Below are 25,107 nucleotides of genomic sequence, written 5' to 3'. Positions count from 1 at the left end.
TGGGACTGGGAAGTCACATTTGGGGCATTTTTGCCATTTGGCTTTTGATTTCTGGGCATCTCTTTGCCTTTTGTTTTAATTTGAGTGTTACTCCCAGCTGGTGAGGTTTTGGTTTGGTTTGGTTACTTTGGTTTGAGCACACAGACATCTGGTACTAACTGCTAGAGCTAAAATGGGAGGTGCTTCCTCTAAGGTTCCATCCCCACCTGGGAGCCCCTTGGGAAAAATTCTGAATGACTTGTCGACCTATAGCTATGATCCAATGACAAAAAGGCCTAAAAGTGGGTCTCTTACAATTAGATCTTTATTGCTACAGGATGGGAAAACGGATGGACAGAGGTTTCCTTATGTCCAGGACTTTCTCCTATAATCAAAAGCCAGGGGAATCAGAAAAACTCTCCTGTCTCAGGGGTGAACCAAGCTTCCCCCACTTCTGCAAGTTTCCTTACTCCTTCAGATTCTTCTGAACATACTAAGACCCCCACCTCCCCAAAGGGACAATCCCTGCTGGAACAACATTTTATCAGCCAGTCTGCCCTTGTTATCAGGGCCAATTTGAGCACTATCTGGTCTAAATTTTAGCTATGAACTATGACCACAGAAAAGGAAAGGTGATTTTTGACAGTGTGGCCACAATATTCTTTGGACTCTGGAGAAAACTGGTTAGATAAAACTTTATTGAAATTGCAAATTCAATTATTTTTGCATGTGTAATTAGAGAAAGCTAGCTTGTTAAAATACTTCTTTTTTTGTTTTCAGAATTCTGACCCTGAGGGAACAAGTCCTACTAGGAGAACATGGTTTCTCTCCTGTACCTTGAGACCATGGCTGTCAGGAATACTTATCTTATCTAGACCACCCCTAATTCCTGAGACTTAGGGGAAAAAAAAAAAAAGAGGAAGAAGGCTTTTAAAATTTTTTCTTATTCCAACTGTTTATAAACTAGTGAGTTTTATATTGTGATATCTGATTCATGACTAAGTTTGGAAAATGAAGCTATGAGATCTCTTGTTGTGTCTGTCTGGATATATGTACGTCTCAGTATATGTCTTTGGATGTTATTGCTGAGGTTAATTTATAAACGAGCTCTATTAAATTGGCTTAAAGAAAAGTGCTTAAAGTAAGCACTTACAAATCAAAAGATTCTAAATACATGAGAAATTAAGCTAAATGAATTTTAGGCTCATGTGAACTGGGAAATATTCAGTATTAAATTAACACCTGGTATTAATGTTTAAGTTCGTTGATCTAATTAATATACATGTCTTCAGAGTCATCAACATTAATACTTTCACTGCACCTAGGTTTCATATGAGTTAAATAAGACCTTATTATATCCGTTGCAAATCTGTCAGCAAGGAAAGTAACTCGACGTGAAGAAACTTTTAAGGAAAGAAAATGCAAATGAGATGAGCTTTTAGATAAACTCTATTAATAATAATTATACTTTAGGAATGTCTATCTAAAATAGAGTCTGGTAACTTGAAATTCTAGAGTTGTGCTAAACTAAGTTAAGTGGTGGAAGTTTATTGAACAGCTAGGTCATTCCCAAATAAAATAAGATACTGAAACATTAATTACTGAACATTGGCTTCCTTTTACAGAGAAACAAAAGGTATTTAGAACTTTTTTTTTTTTTTTTTTTCCGGTACGCGGGCTTCTCACCGCTGTGGCCTCTCCCGTCGTGGAGCACAGGCTCCGGACGCGCAGGCTCAGCGGCCACGGCCCACGGGCCCAGCCGCTCCGCGGCATGTGGGATCCTCCCAGACCGGGGCACGAACCCGCATCCCCTACATCGGCAGGCGGACTCTCAACCACTGCGCCACCAGGGAAGCCCTTAGAACTATTAATGAATATGTTTGGTGCCACATTCTCTAAAGAAAGCAAATGTTTTTAGAAAATATGACTGGTATTTATGTTCACCAATCTACAGAATGCTGATGTAAAGGACCATTCATAATTGCTTACTTCTTAGTTTTCACAAGAAATTAAGGTTTTAAGAGCTGAGGATTCCAATTTAAACATGTAATTAAAGCTAATAGAAACAATAAAGGAAACATTTCAGTATACAGTAGGAAAGTAGGATGTATGTTTTCAATAAAGAAGGGATGAGGGATGGAATTGCATTTTACTAAGGGAAAGGGAAGTAGGTCTGACTTACAGCTGGCTGATTCTCAATGGGGAAATAAAGTGATGGATACAAAAAGTGATAGAAAAGTTTGTCAAAGTGGAGCCCGAGAAAACCGTTTTGTGCATGGTTGGGACTGACTAAGGTTAAAATAAATTTAATTGAGTAAATGAATTTTAAAAGTAAGCAGGTACAAAACTTGGATTTGTTTTTTCTCTCTCTTAAGAGGACAAGATTTCTTAAAATGTTGAACTGCCTACGATAACAGATTTCAGGTTTCTTTACCTTTTAAGTGATCTGTTCTGTAATTGCCTTTGAAATCTTTTATTGTTACTTTGGCTGAGTGAATAACACTGTTTCACAGTGACCTGTGATTCTATATGACTGAGTATTCTAAACCCTTTTGATATTTCCTTTTTTTTGACAAAACTTCCCAAATAAAATTATAATGAAGTTTCTTCAGCCTCTAGTTAACTTTGGGATGCTTCAAAGGGCCCCTGAAACATCCCAGAAAGAGATATTTAACTATGGTTCATTTGGTATGTTAAATTACATGGAAAGTATTGTCAAGTAATAAATCTTCTTAGGTTATATGGTATGGTAAATTTTTACTAATATAGATATTCTAGAAATTGTATGGAATTCCTAAAGATCTGACATGTCCTGGTAAAATGTTATCAGTCATAATTCTAGTTATTATCTTAAAGTGTTGTATGTCACAGCAGTAACCAAGTTACTTTGTCAATTGCATTGTAAGCAGATTTTAAACATGCCTTCTTAAGTCTTTTGTCATTATAGACACTTATGGTTTTACTCTAATGCCTTTGCAAAAATGCTTCCTCTTCAAGAAGACTTAGAGAAAGGACTTTCGGATTAATACAAGTTTCTGACTTTCAGACCATAATGTTGAACTGGAGATTAGAAACTCTTAGGTTCCCAGCAGCTTTATCAGATGAATTAAGAAGGCTAACTCACTAACAGATCAGATGTCCCAAGACCTGCAACCAGGGGATTATGCATGCTGGAAAAGACATAATTTAAAGGACTATCTCCAACATGGACAGAAGGACCCTTATTAGAGAAGACTGCTGACCTCAAACTCACCTTAAAACAATGCTCAAAAAAAGGAGAAACTACACTCATACCAGGATGAGAAGAAGACAACATCAGAAGCAGACAGCTTACCCTAGATGCTGGACCTGATTTGTATGATCATTTATAATGTTTTCTTGACTTCTTGGACTTTTGCATATAAATCGAATATTTTTCTATCATGGACATGATCCTATGCTAGTTTTAAAAACTCAGTCCAATTGTTGGGTTTGTGGCCAATTACCTGTGTCTAGTACTTATGGATTACCTTGGTGGATTTCTCCATTCCAAGGCTCTAACTGGATAGCCCTTAGGAAATTTATTTTAGAAGAAAGAAGGTTCAGTCCTGTTCAGGCTACTCTTGATATTACTAGATGGGATCCCCTCACCTAGCCAATTAATAATACTTGTTCCGACTCTGGCCATAAATATTAATTTTCCTCTATTACTCAGGCTCAATCAGGGCAACAAGCAAAATTTCAGCCAAAGAATAAAACCTCCCACAACCATGGGATGGATTTATGTAGTTAGCATCAAACTATGCTAATTTAAGTTTAAAGGCTCCTCTATGTTGAGAACAATTAAATTGTACTAAGGATAATCAGTCTAGTAACATTAGGATATTAGGCTGTGTGCCTTATGGACAGTACCATTATATCATTTCCCTTAAAGATAAGGGTTGATACAGAACAGACTAAGTCTGTTGACCTCAGATATACCAGGCTGCACCTAATGGAAGTTCTTGACATATATTCTTATTTATGATTTTACTAATCTGCTAGCTATATATTTGTTTTTTTTACATTGTCTGTTTTACAAAATTGTTGTTTCTTGCATTACCAAATGTGTGACTAAGCCTCTGATAAAATGATGATGTACAATTCCGTATGAGATCAATGATGGTAAGAGTGTAACTCTAGATATGGGAAGAAGCAACAACAGGGAATATTTTCCTGGGCCATAAGAGATTAGTGAGACAGGTGGTCCGGAGACTTCTGGCACTATTAATGAGGCCTAGTCCAATAATAATAGCACATTGAGTGGCTTATCAGTGAAATCTTCGCCAGACCACGGAATAAGCATTCCTAGCACCATGGGATGAAATGGTCATGAAATGTGCCCCCAAACTATGGTCAAATTTATGACCCTGAAGGGGCCCTGCCAACTGAAAATTGGCACTTGCCATCTGCCTCTGCAGGATTAAGTCAATGGCCACTGTGGCCATTGACCTTCAACACCCGCAGAAAGGAGTTCAGGGTGGAGATCAGGAATGAGGCACTCTGTGCTCTGGGGAAAAACTGGCAGAACAGGCCTTCAGATAGTTAGATACTTTCAGGAGAAGATTTTATGAGCCTAAATTCTTGCATTTTCCCATATCTAGAAAAGCAGTGAAATCATTAATAGTGACATCTGCTTTAACATTGAGGAGGGGAATGCATTTGAAAGTCAAAATGGAATAACTATGGTAAAACTAGGTGACCACTGTGGATGTGATCTCAGACGCATTCATTCCTGTGTTGTTGCAAACTTGAATTTTCTAAGCTATATCAGACTCCACAAGGTTTTAAAAATTCCCCCACCCTCTTCAATGAGATTTTGGCTGAAGATCTGAGAGGATCATGCCTGGATCAAGGTTGAATAAAAGCTTTTACAGCCAGAAAAAGCATTGCAAGTGACAAAAACCCTTCTTAATGACATTCTTAAGAAAACTTTCACCAAGCTATGCTGGAAAAGTCATCTAAAATGGGACAAGGTCTTTACAATTGCTATGTTCAATTGTTAACCGCTATGCATGAGTTTGTGTTCCACAGGTGTCCCCCTTGCCTGAAAGCCCCCTTGCACCCCTCAAAGCAGGAGACTGGGTGCTACTGAAAGTATGAAAAAGAGCAATGACCTGAGCAGCAGCTTGAAGAAAAATGGAAGGGATCCTACAACATTCTTCTCTAAAATTGGATGGAGTAAAACCGTGGGTACATCACACCAGAGCAAGAAAATTACCAGAGACTGACCAGCCAAGCCTGCCTACAGCCAGCGAGCAGACTCCTGAGAAGCAGGCATTTCACCCTTTGAGAAACTTTAAGTATTTGTTACAACAAGCTGAATGAAAGTTCTGTTTTCTTATCCTTTCTCATACCTTATGCATACACTGATTCTTTCGATAATTCTAACTGCTAGATATGTGGTCAGCTTCCTATTTCTGGGTCTTCAGGATTGCCTTGATGGTTTTTCCCCATACGGGGAACGGTTTGGAAACAACTGTCTCTGAAGTGCTGGTTCCAGACTGAACTTCAGACCTATTTTCCTGAATTCCTAAGGAAATGAGATTTATTCTGTCTACTACAGTTCTAGTTCTCACTCTTCTTATCTCTAACTGGGTCTATTGCCCCAAAATGGCAGAACAAGGGATTGAGATCTTAATCATATAAGACTTGGATCCAGGACTTGAAACTCAAATATTTCTAATTTGGTATCTATTCCCCCAAATTTAGGCAGGACTATGCCCCATCTCAGCAAGAAGTAGTTAGAGCAGTCGTCATCCCATTCCCTGAAAGATTTGGAGAAAGATAAAACCGAAATGGGGATTAAAACCAAGTCCCCCTAAAACCGAGTCCCTCTGCCGAGTTTATGATTAACATCTCCATCCAAAATGATTGTTCCCTTCTTCGTCCAACATCTGTTCTCCTCAAGATTGAGGAGTATCAAAGAAAAGGGAGGAATGAAACCGAGCGGGGCCCTATGGGGCTCCCAGGCATGGAGGCCTTTTTGTCCCCCATTTCTTGTAGGCAAGACTCCAGCCTCCATGACCTTCCCTGAGTTCCAAAGGGCAGATTCAAACAGTTGCAAATCAAGGGAGGAGCAGCCAGGAAACCACCTGAGGCAAGATTAAAGGGACCAGAGAAGCTCACCAAGATTAGGAGACCACCTGAGACCCTGCACACACCCTAATCTAGTCAGCAACCCCAGTCTTTTGAAACTCTGCAGAAGAAAGAAGCATGCAAGACTGTTACTGCATTGATCCTTATCACATACCCCTGACCACTGAGCCCTGCCTATAAGACCTCCCTATGCCCCAGGGAGGGAGGCACAGTTCTTGAGGCGCTAGCCTGCTGTGTTCCCCGCTTTGCCTGGCAAAGAATAAAGCCACCCTTTCTTTCTCCTCCAAAACTCTGTCTCCGTATCTCATTTCGGCATCCGTGTACAGGGAGCCAAGATTTTGGTAGCACTAATACTGCCTGAAGGTGGGGGACAGTGTCAGAAATTCTACATATGAATTTCCAAGGGACACAAACACTCAAACCATGGCATCTCCCATGCTTCATTTTGCCTTTTTTTTTTTTTTCTGTACATCTAACAGCAACCAAATGTGTTCATTTTTAAAGATTTTTCTGTCAGCATTTTTTAAGAATGAAGAAAAGTGGAGGTATGGAGAAGTTAAACATCAGACATAAGCCATCTAACCACAGAAGAGAGCAGAGAATTTTTTAAAAGGAAAAAAAAGCCCCTGCCCAGAGGGCTTGTGGTGTCGATTAGACACGTGGAGGGAGCGAGACAAGACAGGGCAGGCACTCAGGGAGACAGGTGGCAGTCAAGGATAACTGTCTTTGTTCCTGGCCAGGCCAGCCTGTCACCTGCCACCTTGGAGGCAGCTCAGGGGAAGGCTCCAGAGAGAGATTAGAGAGAGGACAGAGTGGGATGAATTACTTCCAATAATAAGTGGAAATGAAGAATGGCTGAGAGGGGCCCAGACACTTGGCTTCTGACTCCTGTCCTCTCATATTCCTGCGCATGAGAGGGAGACATGAAGAATACCAATGAAGCTGCTCCCCAACCTTCACAAGACTAAGAGGAAAAGGCAGATCTGAGAGCCAAACAGAGGGTGTCTAGGATGTGACACTGGCATTGCTAAATATCATATGTGTGTATGTAGGAGTGTGTATATGTGTATGTGTGTGTGTATATGTGTATTTACTGTTCCAAGGTTAGCTTATTCTTCTAACATATGTTATTGTGCTGAACCCTTGTGTGCAGGTGACATCTTCCAGCCTCACCCATGCCATAACCCTGCAGCATTCTCTATTCATGGATTCCAGGGCCAGAGCCCAAAGACATCTCAGTCCAACACATCTTGTCACATTGAAATAAAAGCAAAATTAAAACCTAGACATTGTGGAATGCCTCATAAACCTCCCCCGACACACAACCCAGGCTCAGGTTTCCCAGCGTAAAACTGCTGCTCCTAAGACAACCCCTTAATAGGCATGTGGAGTATGTAGGTCAAGAAGGACAGATTTTCATCCTTTTATTACAAGAAATTATATCAGTTCAAGGCATGCTATTGAAGGAGAGTGTCCTGAGCAAAGCTGATGAAAGGTGGCAAAGTCTGTCCAATGTGGGATTCAACCCTGGTTCACCAAGGACGCAGCTGGGACTTGCATCCTGTGAACGCTCCCCTCTGTCCCTGGATCGGCAATCTCATAAACTAAGGAAAAAAGGGGGGGTCTGTGAGCACTCAGGTCCTGATCCTTGAGTTTACTTGACTACTTCATTCCTTTTTAAGATAGTCACCTCCGTTTACTAAATGGCAACTCGCCCAGTGACACGGCAGTAAATTAAAGTGTTAGTTGGGATTGAGTTTTTGCATTGTTCCCTTTCTTCAGTGATTTCAAAACTTGTGGAGGACGAGTATTTTAGACTGTGCCAGCCAGAGGAAGGGAAAAGAGATTCACAGGGTTTGACAGTTCTGATGAATGAATAGTTGAAACATCACAGGCTGACTCTTCAGGAGGCACGGAGATAGCCAGGACCCAGAGAGAGGCAAAAGCCTTTCTTGGAGAGGAAGGACTCTACCTGGTTGGTAAGAGGGTGACAGCTTTCAGCCCCTTCCAAGCTCCACCTATGGCATAGAGGGTAGGAAGTGCTAAGACAGGGGGAAAGAAAATGGCCTCCCTGTGGTGCCTGGGTCTTGAGTGCTGACTTCCAGAGCTGAGGCTGGACTTGACACTAGTTGCTGAACTACTGGGGGGAAAACAAGATAGAGGCACCTTGAGCCTGCAGTTCATTTCTTTTCATCCCCGCTGTGAATGGAGAAAGTTTGGGACAAGCCCTGATGTGTGCAATAAAAGCTGTCTTTCTGGATTTGCAAGTAGATTAATGAGGTTGAGTTTTATAGAAAACATATTTCAAACACATTAGCCACAGGCCAAACATCTCCTTGGAAGAATTTTATTTTTAGAAGAGACTTAAGAGTACTTTCTTTACAGTACCTGATACTAAAATCAATCCCTGTGATTACTTGAAACTATTTACTGTAAACCTTCCAGGACAAGAAAGGCTTTGACAATTCTCACCAGAGTGGGGTTGCATGCTCCACTAATCTCACTCATGAAAACTGGGAGTGGAGAGGGTGGGAAGCAGCCCTGCAGTTACACTCGGCCGTCTCCTGCTTTTCAAGTTGTCTGACAGAAACTGCCAGATCGGAGAACCAAGTTCCTATCTGGATTTGACACAGTCTTGGGCGTGTCACAACTTTTCTAAGTCTCAATTTTCCTATTTATATAAGAAAGAATTGCAAGGATTTCCCTGGTGGCGCAGTGGTTAAGAATCCGCCTGCCAATGCAGGGGACACGGTTTCGAGCCCTGGTCTGGGAAGATCCCACATTCCACGGAGCAACTAAGCCCGTGTGCCACAACTACTGAGCCTGTGCTCTAGAGCCCGCGAGCCACAAGTACTGAGCCCGTGTGCCACAACTACTGAAGACTGTGCACCTACAGCCCGTGCTCTGCAACAAGAGAAGCCACTGCAATGAGAAGCCCACGCACCGCAACGAAGAGTAGCCCCTGCTCCCTTCAACTAGAGAAAGCCCGCGCGCAGCAATGAGAACCAACACAGCCAAAATAAAAATAATAAATTTTTTAAAATAGAGAAATAAACTGGTACTAACTTGTAGAATCTCTGTGGGGAGAGAAACTTCCTTAAAAAAAAAAAAAAAGAAAGAATTGCAAAAACCATTTCCTTCCTAGCCCAGGAATTGCTTTCAGAACTATGAAAGCACACCTGAGATTCCCTCAGCTTTGCTAAGGAACATACCTACCGGCACAAATTTGAGTCAAATCATGTCTGGAAGTTTTACATTTAAAGTGGAAACATTTTCAGGATTGCTGTTTCAATCCCTCCAACAAACCTATGAGGCAGGTAACATAGATGAGAGTTTGAGACTTAGAGAGCTTATGTATTTTTCTCAGTCCCAGAGCTATTAGGTGATAAACTGGTACCGTTCATTTATTTCTACTGCAGCAATTCCCCATCACCTTTTCTAGCTGATTTCCGTGACCAGTTGCAGAGAATTTACCTGTCTCAAAAGTCTAGGACTGAATCATAGTTGTAATAGTTGCTACCAACTGAGGCTCTACTATGAGCCATGTATTTGGACAGTTACATTCACTAACTCAAACCCTCACAGCAACCCTGCAAGTAGGTGGTATTGTACTCATTTTATAGATCAGTAAGGCTAGAATCATTTAAATATAAATGATGGGGTAACGATTCAGATCTTTGCTGTGCCACCTTCCACTCCACGAGTAGGAGAGAAAGAATTCCATCAGGGGACTCTGGAAAGTCTAATGACCTTCCCAATATCACTAGACTCCTGGGGACTTCAACTCAAGGTGCTCTTACCAGGGCCAAGTCTTTAAAACTCACCCAAATCTATATGCTGTTGGCTGTGGAACATCCAGAAGGTATGGTAACTATATCAGTCTACTATGTAAAATTCCTGCCTGAGAGGGAAAACTCACTCATGTTCTGGGGAAATCCAGAATTTATTAACCTTCCACCTTGGACTACAGCACATCATGGCCATTTATGAAAAAGCAATTATTTGTATGTCTACAAAATATATCATCCTCTCCATGAGATTATAATCTCTGGGGGAGCAGAGCCCACAGGTTGTACTTTGTGTCTGCCTTGCCCACAGAGAATGTAAAGCAGATACTGCATAAATACAACCAGCCCAGTGGGTAGGCGGGTGGCTAGGTTGAATGGGCTGCAAGAAGGTTTAGGGGAGACTTCAGCTTACCCTGAGACTTCAGATAAAAAATAAAAAAGATAAAAATAAGAAAGTGGGGGGCATGGAACTACATTAAAGAGAGCCCAAGTAAGCAAGGTACAGACCATTTTAAAAGGCCAGAGAATTCAATCCCACACTCAACTCAGAAGGGATAAAGTTAGCACAGTGCAAAACAGTGTAAAAAGTAAACAGTGTAAAAGCAAGAGGATTTTTCCCCTTCAGGAGTCCGGCAAAATTGCAGCACCACAAAATATGTCTTATTCTAAGTAGCAAGTAGCAAGCAAGCAGTCCCAGGGGGTGTGACAACCCTGTTATTAAGTCAGGGCTCATAAAATACATACTCCTGTGGGGACTTTTGCCAAAGGTCTCAGAAGTCCATCTGAGCTTTTGCTTCTGGAAGGTTCCCCTCCCAGGAATATATCCATAAATTAATCATTCTAATCATCAGCCACCTCCAGGACAGGGCTTATCGTGCGGGGGTGGGGGGTGGGGTGTTAAGAACGTACTTTACATATAGAAGAAAGACCCTTCCCTCCCTAGAGCACCCAGAGAACTAAGAGGGATGGAAGCTTAACCACGAGTTTACATTGTGTTCGATTTTTAAAGAATCCTCAAGTGCAGTAAACACTTCATTCATTACCCATAGGTAACTTCGTTCTTTTACAAATTTTCCACCTCATTTGCCATCGCTGGGTGACATCCCCCCATGTCCAAAAATGGCGCAGGGTATCCTAGCACCTAACATTAGTCAGTGAGGATCCAGGGAATGCTTCTGCATTTTAATATCAGCTAAAGCAAGCATAATACAGTTAAACCTGTTATTCTCCTTCCCTCCCCCATCCCCGCTCTACACACACACACACACACACACACACACACACACACACGCACGCACCCACGCACGCGCGCGCACACACACACACACACACACACACACACACGTTCCAAAGCTAATTACATGTGATTTGGGGGTTTTTCCAGAGCTAGAGATTATCCACCTCACTGTTTCCCTAGGGTCAACTGCATTGTGACACATTTTACCATCCTGCTTAAAGAAGCAGGTCTGACATCTCATCCTGTGGCTCTTTTAGAAAAGGGAAAACAGCGGGAATTTCACACAACCGGACCTGACCCTCAGCAGCACAAATCTGGGATGTGTTAGGGATGAGAAAATAGCTCCACATCTGCATGGCGACTTCCGTTCTCCGAGCTCCGGATGGACCAGAGACTTCACTGGGGCCTCACTAGTAAACCAGGGTTCCATCCAGCCTGTCAGCCCAGGCCTCCAGGCGACTCCTCCTGACCACAGGAGGCCTCCCTGGCCTTTTGTTCTGCAGGCAGTTTGGACCACATCCCTTCAGCATTTCAGACTCCGCTGTTCCCAGCCCAAATCCGAGCTAATAATCCAATCTCCATCTGTTTCCCTGCTCTGAAAAATTTTAAATGGGAGACGCGTTGCTCTTTATTTCCTGTCTCACTCTCCCCACTGATTTTTAAACAGTTTGGCACTTCCACCCTCAGCAATGGATGCCCTTCACTGACCCACGGAGCCATAATAAGTGACCGCACAAACTCCAATCGGGGTGCTGAGCTGAACAGCGCGGTCTCCACTCAGAGTGCGGTCTAACCAGTCAAGATGCAATCTACTGCATCCGGAGGTGGATGCATTCTGACCCCTAGGGGGAGAGGGCTCCTCGTGCAACTGGCTCTATTCCCCCCTCTACCTTGTACTTTCTCCTTCCCTTGAGAATTGAGTCTCTGATGTTCTGTGCTAAGGAAAGGACAAGCACAATCCCCTGTTCCCAAAGCTGCTAATCACAAACAGCAGGGAAGATGGAGACGTCGCCCTCCACATTTGTAGGAGACAAATGTGCACACACATAGCTCCGCTCTTGTTCCTGGAAGGCAGCGTTCTTTTTTGGCTTGAATTCCCAAAGGAAGTGGCTATTTTGAACCAGCCTGGGGGATATGAAGATAGCTGACCATTCTTGTTGTCCAAAAAGAGAGAATATCCAGAAGGTGAGGGACCGTCTGTGGCTGGTTTAACTACATTCTTTAAGTTTTAGGTCGAAGTTGATTCTCTTCCCATACGATTTCCACAATGTTCCTTTTCTTTATTTTTCCATGAAAAACCATCCTCCTACACTTTCCTATTTGTGACTGTCAAGGTTTTTGTTTGTTTGTTTTGTTTATCTTTTTTTTAACATCTTTATTGGAGTATAATTGCTTTACAATGGTGTGTTAGTTTCCGCTTTATAACAAAGTGAATCAGTTATACATATACCTATGTTCCCATATCTCTTCCCTCTTGCGTCTCCCTCCCTCCCACCCTCCCTATGCCACCCCTCTAGGTGGTCACAAAGCACCGAGCTGATCTCCCTGTGCTATGCGGCTGCTTCCCACTAGCTATCTATTTTACATTTGGTAGTGTATATACGTCCATGCCTCTCTCTCACTTAGTCCCAGCTTACCCTTCCCCCTCCCCGTGTCCTCAAGTCCATTCTCTAGTAGGTCTGTGTCTTTATTGAGGATAAAAAACACAGAAGCCCCTCCAGGCATGTTATTAGTGCCCAATAAGCTGAAACTTGAAACAAAACTGTAAAATTAAGTTTTTCTCCAACACTCAACACTTCTCCCACCCCCAACAGGCACACACACTTTGCTTGCTTCTCTCACCACCTTGATACCCTCCTGAGGCTTCCTGGAAGCCCTGGGCATGGGACAGTGGCCTGCCCACCCACCCCCATCCTGCAGTTGCCTGAGCTCCAAGTTCACCCCTTCCCCCATCACTTAATCTCTCAAACTCATTCAAACAGATGTGTTAATGGACGATAATGGAAAATAACAATAACAACACTTTACAAATGTACGGAATAAAATACTGTTCAAAGCACTGAACAGTTTTCAAGGCTTTTACATTAAATCATTTCACTTGATAATGTTTCTTACATTGGCCCGTTGGTTAGATAGGACAGAAATTTTCGTCTCCGTTTTATGGAAGAGGTAATTGAGATCCTTAGCGTTTAAATGTCTGGACCAAAGTCACAGCACTGGAAGGATGAGGGTTGGGACTAGATCCTAATGCTCAGGAACCTTGTTCCCATGCTATGGCTGGACGGTTGCTCTTTCAGCCTGTGTGTCTCCTTTTGAAAAGGAACAGCTAAAGTAGGCAATGTCTTAATTGTTTCACAAGGCAGAGACACGCTAGAACCGCTGGGGGTACTTGTTCATAGTGCAGATTCCTGGGCACCACCCCAGACCTACTGAATCTGAATCTGAGAGTGGGGACTAGAAATCTATAATTTAGTTCATTTCTAGAATGATTCTTATACACACTAATGTCTGAGAACCTTTTTTTTTTAAGTCAAAGAGCTAGATTTCTAATGGTGAAATTTCAGCCTTTAGAGAAAGGTTACAGAACTATATGAGAAACTCTTTATGTTGAATGCCATTAATGCTTTCTGAGCACACATCTACTACGCTGTGGTCTGCACATCCCAGAATACCAAGACTCTGCCGAAGTACTGTTCCCCACCTTCCCCTCCACCCCAAGGCTATTCTGCCCCAACCTGGAGCACCCACCGCAATTTGGAGAGGGGGCCATGTCCTGTGCTTTTTTCTGTTTTCTGTCCTCAGTCTCCATGTTCTGTTGTGCTTGATGCTGTTAAGTATAAACTCAGAAAGGAGAAGAAAGAATAAAAGAGTATTAGGAAAACACTCTCGTCTTCCTTCCAAGAACATTTTTCTCCACCATTATGGAAGAATAATACGTTATTATCAAGGATCAAATCCCCATTGTGACTACATTTATGTAAAATTCCAAAACATCTGGATAATTGATTGACTTTTTCTCTTTTCATTTGACTGTGCAGCATTGTGTACAACCAGCCCGTGTGTTCCCCCATGGGAACTGCTGTGGATATAAATCCATCCCTCAGCTCTTTAATTAAAGTTGCAAAAACATCAAGAGGGTCTCACCCTTGTAAACACAAGGAGGCTTTCCAGGAAATAGCTCTGCCTCTTGTGTTAACAGATGTCATGGGGCAGTTGGGTGGGAGAGTGTTGTTTTAAAATTCTCAATCTGCCTTGCAAGAGTTTTTCCCTTAGATGGTTCCTGGATAGCATCACACTTTTCTCTTTTCAACTTTCACATCACCTCATGCAGCTTTTCTGCCCCTCCTCACAGCTGTGGTTTGAACGTCTGTGTCCCCACCCAAGATTCATACATTGAAATCCTATCCCGCAAGATGAATGGGAGGTGATTAGGTCAGGAGACCCCAGAGACAACACTTGCCCCTTCCACCATGTGAAGGCAAAGCAAAAAGTCCACAGTCTGCAATCTGGAAGAGGGCCTTCACCGGAACTCGACCATGCTGGCACCCTGATCTTGGACTTCCATCCTCCAGAACTGTGAAAATGAATTTCTATTGTGTATAAGCTTCCCAGTCCCAGTGCTATTTTGTTATTGCAACCAGAACAGACTAAGACACTCACCCTGAACACTTACCATGTGGACCAGAAATAACCCAAACACCAATTCCTTAGACCTCTGATGGCCATCATTTGCCATGGCTGATTTCCCTGGATTGGGCCACATTCTCATTATTTCCCTCCTGAGAGAGTGAGCAGCTCTGTAGTACCACAATACTGGATGCATCTTCCTGACTTTAAGTATCTGGGTGAAAAGTAGAAAATCTTTTCAGAAAATCATCATGGTAACAAGGTTCCAGACACCAAAACGAATTTTTTTTTTAATCCAGATTCTTTTGGGGTTATTGGTTTCAATGTCTCTTTGCATGCTGCTTTGCCAACAACAAGCAGCCTTCCAGGTAAGTGTTCTTCTGTTCCAAGAAATGATGGCAAAAAGCTACTATAAGGAAGAACTGAGTGCCTTCATCCCAGCAGGGGAGCAAGTCAGAACTAGCGGAGAGCTAGGAGAATACTTCACAGAAGCAGCAGGGTGAAGAGACAATGTACAGGAGGTTGGGGGTCAGAGATTTTGAAATCTTGAAGATAAGCAATTCTGAGTTCAGCCACCATGCAGCAATCAGTCCCAAGATATGGCTGATAAGCAACTAAAGAGAACAGAGATAAAGTTCATTGGAACTGACTCTATCAAGGAATGGAGCTGGGAGGGCAGAGATGCCTCCACCTGGATGCCAAAGTCCCTGGGATAATCAGCACTTACCAACCTGTGCTCAAATCATGGAGAACAGCTAAGATTGTCCACCAGATGTCAAATGATGAAAACAGCAAAGCAGTAAATGAGGCAGTAGGAGAGGGTTGGCCTTCCAAAGAAGTGCTATACTCAGAAGATGGTGGAACAATGGTCTAGAAGCAGAGGAGATGCAAGGGTTATGGCAGCCAACCTCATGGTTTGGACACCCACTGGGAGAAAAGTGGTGCCTCTGGGATTTCCTCACCCTCCTCCCCATTATTTCCAACCCATCCCACTCCTGTATCCTACCACCCAAGAGATTCTGCTCTCAATCCTTGCCCCTATGCTTCAGGATCCGCCTCTGTGTGCCAGCTACACAAAGACCAGAGCAGCAATCAGTCCAGAGCCCATAGCTCTGTTCAATCAGCATCCAGCAGAAGGTGAGTGGGAACATGAGTGTGACTCCATCCAAGGACAGCACCACAGGGAGGAGACAGGCCCCCAAGTGAATGCACTCTGAACCTCTCACATCTTAGAGCAAAAGTTCAGTAGCAGAGAGTCTGAGAGGTAGAGGAGGGGTGAGTTCAGAGAGAGAAATGGTGCTCATGCAAAGAGAAACCCTTGCACTCACGCTGCTCTTAGGCGTGAATGAGCCTCCAAAAGCCCAGGCTGAATGTAGCATGACTGATACCCAATGAGTTGGTATCATGGGAAGCAGAAGAAAGAGCACTGGACTGAGAGTCTGAAAACTGAATTCTAGACCTGACCACCACTAATTTCTGGTGTGACCCTAGGCAGGTCATTTAACATCTTTGGGCATTAGTTTCCTCATATGTAACAGAAAGGGGCTAGGTTGGATGATCTCTAAGGCTTCCTCTAGCTCTGACGTCCAATCACATTTGGCTCAGGGAGGAGGGAGCTGAGGGAAGCACAGAGGCCCTAGATGATAGGGTATTACTGCCAAAGTCACCCTTTCCTCTCCCTCCTGTTCTCTCACTGACATGCCCTTTATTATCTTGTTGTTGTTGATGTAGTGTTTTTCCCACAGAGCTTTGTGGGATTGGACAGCAGAGCACACACAGAGTTCAAAGGAAAGGAGAAGAGAGTGGCAGTAGGAAAGGCGGGTAAGGGCTTCTCTAGGAATTCCCAAGCCACTGCCCTCCAGGGCTGCAGGCTGAGGAGGTGGCCTTCCAGACTGGGACTCTGAGAAGGTGAAGGTCTCTCAACATTCTCACCCCCTCCACACCCTGCAACCTTCTCACCTATGTTCCTGGTTCTAGCACCAGGTCACTCATCATTGTTCTCCATCATATCCTGCTTTCTTTCCAAACTTCTCTGGGAGTCTGGCTCATTCCTGTAAAGGTCAAGGAGCTGAGCTGGTAGGATTTGTAAATCACAGTATGCTTCTGGCAACAAATGGGCTTTGCTACACAGCAAAACACGGCAAAATTTAGTAATTTAAAGCAACAATCATTTTATTTGCTCCAATTCTGTGGGTCAGCTAGATGGTTCTTCTGATCTGGGATGGCTTGTCTGTGGCTAGATGGTCTAGGATATTATATTTCTGCCCAACAGAAATATAACTAGGATATTATATTTCTGCCCAACAGAAATATAATATAAATCATGTCTATAATTTGAAATTTTCTAGGAGCCACAGTTTAAAGACTTACACAGGTGAAGTTCATTTTAATTATATATTTTAAGTTAACCCAATATAACCAAAGTATTATTATTTCAATATGTAATTAATATAAAAATTATTAATGAAATGGTTTACATTCTTTTATACAAGTCTTCAAAATCCAGTGTGCATTTTAAACTTACAGCACATCTCAATTCATACTAGCCACATTTCAAGTGCTCAAGGGCCACCGTATAGGACAGTGAAGGTCTAGAATGACCTCACTCGTGCACTGGGGTTCTATTGCTGAAAGAAACTCTTCCTCTGTCATGCAGACAAACCTGGGCTGGTCTCCTGGAGGATGAGAGGCTATGTGAAGAGAAGCTCCAGCAATTCCAGCCATTCCAGCCATCCCAACTGACACCTCAGACATGTGAGTGAGGTCTAAACTCCCACTGGCCAAAGCAAGTCACATGACCTAACCCACAGTCAGTGTGGGAGGAACATATCTGAGGGCCTGGTTACCAGGAGATAATTAGGAGGCCACTTCTTCCAAACCCCCAGGCTCCAGGGAGACATCCCACCATCACCACCAGCCTCCTCCTCTTTCCCTAGAAAATTTAAACACAGAGGAAAACACAAAAAAGCAAAATTAAAATAATTTGTAATCCTTCCTGCCACAAATAACCACAGATAAACTTGTCTCCCACAGATGCTGTTACCTTTCCACCATTTTTTCAATGCATATATACATAGTCATGTTACACTTACAATCAAATTATAATAATACTATTTTCATTTAACAAAACATCCTTAACATATTCCCATGTTATTAAATATTCTTCTAAGATGTGAATTTTAGTGGTTTAATATCACAATTTATTTAAACACTCCCTTATTGTTAAAGGACTGTTTCCCATTTTTTCATGCTTATAAATAATGAGGAAATGAACCCTCTTAGTTCATACATTTTCCATTCATTCAAGCCAATATGTGAAAAACAGATTCCTAGAAATATAGATTCTGGGTCAAAAAGTATGGCACATGTCAAAGTGTCTGATTAATTGATTCATTCATTCCATCAACAAATAGTTACCAAGCACCTCTAAGGTCCAGACACTCTTAAAGGTGCTAGGGATACAGCAGTGAGCCAAACAGATCAACATTCTCTATTCTCATGGAGGAGCTTACATTCTACTAGTGGGAGGCTTCAATAAGGAAAGAAGTATAGTCTCTACTATGTTAGAGAATAATAAATGCTATGGAGTAAAGTAGATTGGGCATAGAGGATGGGGAGGGCCAGGGTGGGGAGCCAGGCTACAAATGTGATTAAGATAGTCAGCAAAGGCCTCCCTTATGTGACATTTGCTCAAAATATATTGTTCAGTTTATTTTTTCAGGGTGTATAAGATGGGGAGGGGGCAGGACACTGGGGCAAAGTACTAAACTGGTGACTAAAAAGGTCAGAGTCCAGTTCAGCTCAATTGTAGGTCTTCCCTGGGCTATTCCATTTGCCTTAATCTGTAAAAAACTGTAGAGTTACAACTAGACCCCAGGTTGTCAAGCTGGGGATCCGTGGGGCTGGAGGCCCATGCTGTGAGTCCCACAGGGATATATACACAGTGGTAACCACATAACTGCGGGGGATAATTACAGTGAAGAAGATATTGTGGGGAGAGGGCAGACAGTAGAAGCAAGAAGAACCACAATCCTGCAGCCTGTGGAACAAAAACCACATTCACAGAAAGATACACAAGATGAAAGGGCAGAGGGCTATGTACCAGATGAAGGAAAAAGATAAAACCCAGAAAAACAACTAAATGAAGCAGAGATACGCAAGCTTCCAGAAAAAGAATTCAGAATAATGATAGTGAAGATGATCCAGGACCTTGGAAAAAGAATGGAGGCAAAGATCGAGAAGATGCAAGAAATGTTTAACAAAGACCTAGAAGAAATAAAGAAAAAACAAACAGATGAACAATAAAATTAATTGAAATGAAAACTACACTAGAAGGAATCAACAGCAGAATAACTGAAGAAGAAGAACAGATAAGTGACCTGGAAGACAGAATGGTGGAATTCACTGCTGAGGAACAGAATAAAGAAAAAAGAATGAAAAGAAATGAAGACAGCCTAAGAGACCTCTGGGACAACATTAAACACAACAACATTTGCATTATACGGGTGCCAGAAGGAGAAGAGATAGAGAAAGGACCAGAGAAAATATCTGAAGAGATTATAGTTGAAAACTTCCCTAACATGGGAAAGGAAATAGCCACCCAAGTCCAGGAAGCACAGAGAGTCCCATACAGGATAAACCAAAGAGAAACACGTCAAGACACATAGTAGGCAAATTGGCAAAATTTAAGACAAATAAAAATTATTGAAAGCATTAAGGGAAAAAAGACAAATAACATACAATGAACTCTCATAAGGTTAACAGCTGATTTCTCAGTAGAAACTCTACAAGCCAGAAGGGAGTGGCATGATATACTTAAAGTGATGAAAGAGAAGAACTTACTACCAAGATTACTCTGCCCTGCAAGGATCTCATTCAGATTCGATGGAGAAATCAAAAGCTTTACAGACAAGCAAAAGCTAAGAGAATTCAGCATCACCAAACCAGCTCTACAACAAACGCTTAAGGAACTTCTCTAAGTGGGAAACACAAGAGAAGAAAAGGACCTAAAAAAAAAAAAACCCAAAACAATTAAGAAAATGGTCATAGGAATATACATAGCAATAATTACTTTAAACGTGAATAGATTAAATGCTCCAAACAAAAGACACAGGCTTGCTGAATGGATACAAAAACAAGACCCATATATATGCTGTCTACAAGAGACCCATTTCAGACCTAGGGACACATGCAGACTGAAAGTGAGGGGATGGAAAAAGATATTCCATGCAAATGGAAATCAGAAGAAAGCTGGAGTAGCAATACTCATATCAGATAAAATAGACTTTGAAAGAAAGAATGTTACAAGAGACAAGGAAGGACACTACATAATGATCAAGGGGTCAATCCAAGAAGAAGATATAACAATTATAAATATATATGCACCCAACATAGGAGCACCTCAATACATAAGGCAACTGCTAACAGCTATAAAAGAGGAAATCAACAGTAACACAATAAGAGTTGGGGACTTTAACACCTCACTGAAACCAATGGACAGATCATCCAAAATGAAAATAAATAAGGAAACAGAAGCTTTAAATGATACAATAGACCAGATAGATTTGATATTTATAGGACATTCCATCCAAAAACAGCAGATTACACTTTCTTCTCAAGTGCGCATGGAACATTCTACAGGATAGATCACATCTTGGGTCACAAATCAAGCCTCAATAAATTTAAGAAAATTGAAATCATATCAAGCATCTTTTCTGATTACAATGCTATGAGATTAGAAATGAATCACAGGGATAAAAACGTAAAAAACACAAACACATGGAGGCTAAGCAATACGTTACTAAATAACCAAGAGATCACTGAAGAAATCAAGGAGGAATTCAAAAAATACCTAGAGACAAATGACAATGAAAACATGATGATCCAGTATCTATGGGATGCAGCAAAAGCAGTTCTAAGAGGGAAGTTTATAGCTATACAAGCCTACCTCAAGAAACAAGAAAAATCTCAAATAAACAATCTAAACTTACATCTAAATGAACTAGAGAAAGAAGAAGAAACAAAACGCAAAGTTAGCAGAAGGAAAGAAATCATAAAGATCAAGCAGAAATAAATGAAATAGAAACAAAGAAAATAATAGCAAACATCAATAAAACTAAAAGCTGTTTTTTGTTTTGTTTTGTTTGCGGTACATGGGCCTCTCACTGTTGTGGCTTCTCCCATTGCGGAGCACAGGCTCCGGACGCAACGCTCAGCGGACATGGCTCACAGGCCTAGCCACTCTGCAGCATGTGGGATCTTCCTGGACCTGGGCACGAACCCATGTCTCCTGCATCGACAGGAGGACTCTCAACCACTGCGCCACCAGGGAAGCCCAAAACTGGTTTTTTGAGAAGATAAACAAAACTAATAAACCATTAGCCACACTCATCAAGAAAAAGAGGAAGAGGACTCAAATCAATAAAATTAGAAATGAAAAAGGAGAAGTTACAACAGACACCGCAGAAATACAAAGCATCCTAAAAGACTACTACAAGCAACTCTATGCCAATAAAATGGACAACCTGGAAGAAATGGACAAATCCTTAGAAAGGTATAACCTTCCACGGCTGAACCAGGAAGAAATAGAAAATATGAACAGACCAATCACAAGTAATGATATTGAAACTGTGATTTAAAATCTTCCAACAAACAAAAGTCTAGGACCAGATGGCTTCACAGGTGAATTCTATCAAACATTTAGAGAAGACCTAACACCCATCCTTGTCAAACTCTTCCAAAAAACTGAGGGGGAAGGAACATTCCCAAACTCATTCTATGAGGCCACCATCACCCTGATACCAAAACCAGACAAAGATACTACAAAAAAAGAAAATTATAGACCAATATCACTGATGAATATAGATGCAAAAATCCTCAACAAAATACTAGCAAATAGAATCCAACAACACATTAAAAGGATCATACACCATGATCAAGTGGGATTTAATCCCAGGGATGCAAGGATTCTTCAATATATGCAAATCAATCAATTTGATAAACCATATTAACAAATTGAAGAATAAAAACCATATGATCATCTCAATAGATGAAGAAAAAGCTTTTGACAAAATTCAACACCCATTTATGATAAAAACTCTCCAGAAAGTGGGCATGGAGGGAACCTACCTCAACATAATAAAGGCCATAAATGACAAACCCACAGGAAACATCATTCTCAATGGTGAAAAACTGAAAACATTTCCTCTAAGATCAGGAACAAGACAAGGATGCCCACTGTCACCACTATTATTCAATATAGTTTTGGATGTCCTAGACATGGCAATCAGAGAAGAAAAAGAAATAAAAGGAATACAAATTGGAAAAGAAGAGGTAAAACTGTCACTGTCTGCAGATGACATGATACTATATAGAGAGAATCCTAAAGATGCCACCAGAAAACTACTAGAGTTAATCAATGAATTTGGTAAAGTTGCAGGATACAAAATTAATGCACAGAAATCTCTTGCATTCCTATACACTAATGCTGAAAAATCTGAAAGAGAAATTAAGGAAACACTCCCACTTACCATTGCAAAAAAAAGAATAAAATACCTAGGAGTAAACCTACCTAGGGAAACAAAAGAGCTGTATGCAGAAAACTATAAGACAATGCTGAAAGAAATTAAAGATGATACCAACAGATGAAGAGATATACCATACTCTTGGCTTAGAAAAATCAATATTGTGAAAATGACTATACTACCCAAAGCAATCTACAGGTTCAGTGCAATCCCTATCAAATTACCAATGGCATTTTTTACAGAACTAGAACAAAAAATCTTAAAATTTGTATGGAGACATAGAAGATCCCGAATAGCCAAAGCAGTCTTGAGGGAAAAAAAATGGAGCTGGAGGAATCAGACTCCCTGACTTCAGACTATACTACAAAGCTACAGTAATCAAGACAATATGGTAGTGGCACAAAAACAGAAACATAGATCAATGGAACAAGATAGAAAGCCCAGAGATAAACCCAGACACCTATGGTCAACTAATCTATGACAAAGGAGGCAAGGATATACAATGGAGAAAAGACAGTCTCTTCAATAATTGGTGCTAGGAAAACTGGACAGCTACCTGTAAAAGAATGAAATTGGAACACTCCCTAACACCAAAGACAAAATAAACTCAAAATGGATTAGAGATCTAAATGTAAGACCGGACACTATAAAACTATTAGAGGAAAACATAGGAAGAACACTCTTTGACATAAATCACAGCAAGATCTTTCTGACCCACCTCCTAGAGAAATGGAAATAAAAACAAAAATATACAAATCGGACCTAATGAAACTTCAAAGCTTTTGCACAGCAAAGGAAACCATAAACAAGACGAAAAGACAACCCTCAGAATAGGAGAAAATATTTGCAAACAAATCAACAGACAAAGGATTAATCTCCAAAATATATAAACAGCTCATGCAGCTCAATGTTAAAGAAACAAAGAACCCAATCCAAAAATGGGCAGAAGACCTAAATAGACATTTCTCCAAAGAAGACATACAGATGGCCAAGAGGCACATGAAAAGCTACTCAACATCACTAATTATTAGAGAAACAGAAATCAAAACTGCAGTGAGGTTATCACCTCACACCAGTTAGAATGAGCTTCATCAGAAAATCTACAAACAACAAATGCTGGAGAGGGTGTGGAGAAAAGAAAACCCTCTTGCACTGTTGGTGGGAATGTAAATTGATACAGCCACTACAGAGAACAGTAAGGAGGTTCCTTAAAAAACTAAAAATAGAATTACTATATGACCCAGCAATCCCACTACTGGGCATATACCCAGAGAAAAACATAATTCAAAAAGACACATGCACGCCAATGTTCACTGCAGCACTATTTACAATAGCCAGGTCATGGAAGCAACCTAAATGCCCATCGACAGATGAATGGATAAAGAAGATGTGGTACATATATACAATGGAATATTACTCAGCCATAAAAAGGAAAGAAATTGGGTCATTTGTTGAGATGTGGATGGATCTAGAGACTGTCATACAGAGTGAAGTAAGTCAGAAAGAGAAAAACAAATATATTAACGCATGTATGTGGAACCTAGAAAAATGGTACAGATGAACTGGTTTGCAGGGCAGAAGTTGAGACACAGATGTAGAGAACCAATATATGGACACCAAGGGGGGAAAGCCGTGGGGGGTTGGGGATGGTGGTATGATGAATTGGGCGATTGGGATTGACATGTATACACTGATGTGTATAAAATTGATGACTAATAAGAACCTACTGTATAAAAAAGTAAATAAGATAAAATTAAAAAAGAGAAAACATTCAAAACATTTCATTTCATATTCAATGGACTGTGAGGTACAGTATTCCAAAATGAATGTATATTTTTAGGATATTGATTAAGGATTTTGTTTGTAACAAAAAAAAGAAAAAAAGAAAAAGATATTGCAGGGCAGTGGGGTCTTTGAGCATTTTCCCCATAGGTCAACTCTCAGTCTCATTGGGGCTGACTCACCTCTTTGGTCAAGTATTTCGTCTGATTGGCCAGAAACCTCCCAGAAGCTACAATCAGTGACTTTTTTTCTCAGAAAGCTCAGGCCATAAATAAAGACCCTCTTCCACCATCATAGCAAAGTGCTTGCAAATATTTAACACTGAGTATATATTTTTGATGAATGCGTGGTAAATTAAATAAACTGAGTTAAGAATAAATAAAGAAAGAAATACCTATATTTGATGAAGGTGAAGAGGACTTTACTATTCACAAAGCAAGCCCATGGAATTGTAGAGGCAGAGTGAGATTAGAAGGATGATAGTAGTCTCATGAAAAGAGAACTTTAGTCTAGTTGTAATTCTACCACTGACTAGATTCATGTTCTTGGATGCTGCACTGATCTCTGGAATTGTCATATTTTTATCTGGACATGGATAACACAAAACAGTATACACCTCTACCTTTGAGAACTGGGTCATAGAGAACACAAAGAAAGACCTTCCTGCGGAAACCATCCTTTGCTGCTACTCACAAAAGCATTCATTCATTCAAGCAACAAATGTGTATGATGTGCCTATTATGTGCCAGACATTATTCTAGATGTTGAAAACAACTATTCTGGGTGTCAGAGATAAACAAGAAAGACCAGTCCAGACCTACATTCTATGGTGGCAGGTAAATATATAAATATATGAAAATAACCAGATAGCAACACATACTATAAAGAGAAATGAAGAAAGCGTGATGTAACAGAAAATGACTGAGTGGTCTCTTCAAGTTGGGTAGTCAGGTAAGACCTCTCTGAGGAAGTGACATTTAATTTGAGATCTGAATGACAAGCAGGAGACAGATAGGTAAAAATCAGGGGCAAAAGGGAGATATAGACACCCTTA

The 25,107-nt window shown here is 41.1% G+C and overlaps 2 long non-coding RNA genes across 2 annotated transcripts in view; both read right to left on the bottom strand.

Annotated features, from left to right (window-relative positions):
* Positions 1–14,622, bottom strand: part of LOC113611734 (uncharacterized) — a 68,031-nt gene extending 53,409 nt beyond the window's left edge. The window contains exon 1 of the long non-coding RNA XR_003429572.1: positions 13,870–14,622. This is a non-coding gene — a long non-coding RNA (uncharacterized LOC113611734). The remainder of the gene's footprint in view (positions 1–13,869) is intronic.
* A 28-nt stretch (positions 14,623–14,650) lies between these two features.
* LOC113611733 (uncharacterized) lies at positions 14,651–17,690 on the bottom strand. The gene is made up of 4 exons (XR_003429571.1): positions 17,411–17,690; positions 16,708–16,799; positions 14,782–14,962; positions 14,651–14,695 (listed from the first exon to the last, which is right to left on the bottom strand). It is a non-coding gene; the product is annotated as an uncharacterized LOC113611733 (long non-coding RNA).
* Between the last annotated feature and the right edge of the window lie 7,417 nt (positions 17,691–25,107).

The sequence above is a fragment of the Aethalodelphis obliquidens genome, unplaced genomic scaffold (genome assembly GCF_003676395.1).
Source record: "Aethalodelphis obliquidens isolate GAN/ISIS:26980383/991018 unplaced genomic scaffold, ASM367639v1 scaffold70, whole genome shotgun sequence".
Lineage (NCBI taxonomy): Eukaryota > Metazoa > Chordata > Mammalia > Artiodactyla > Delphinidae > Aethalodelphis > Aethalodelphis obliquidens.
The sequence above is the reverse complement of the archived record's forward strand: the minus strand, read 5'-3'. Positions and strand labels throughout refer to the sequence as shown.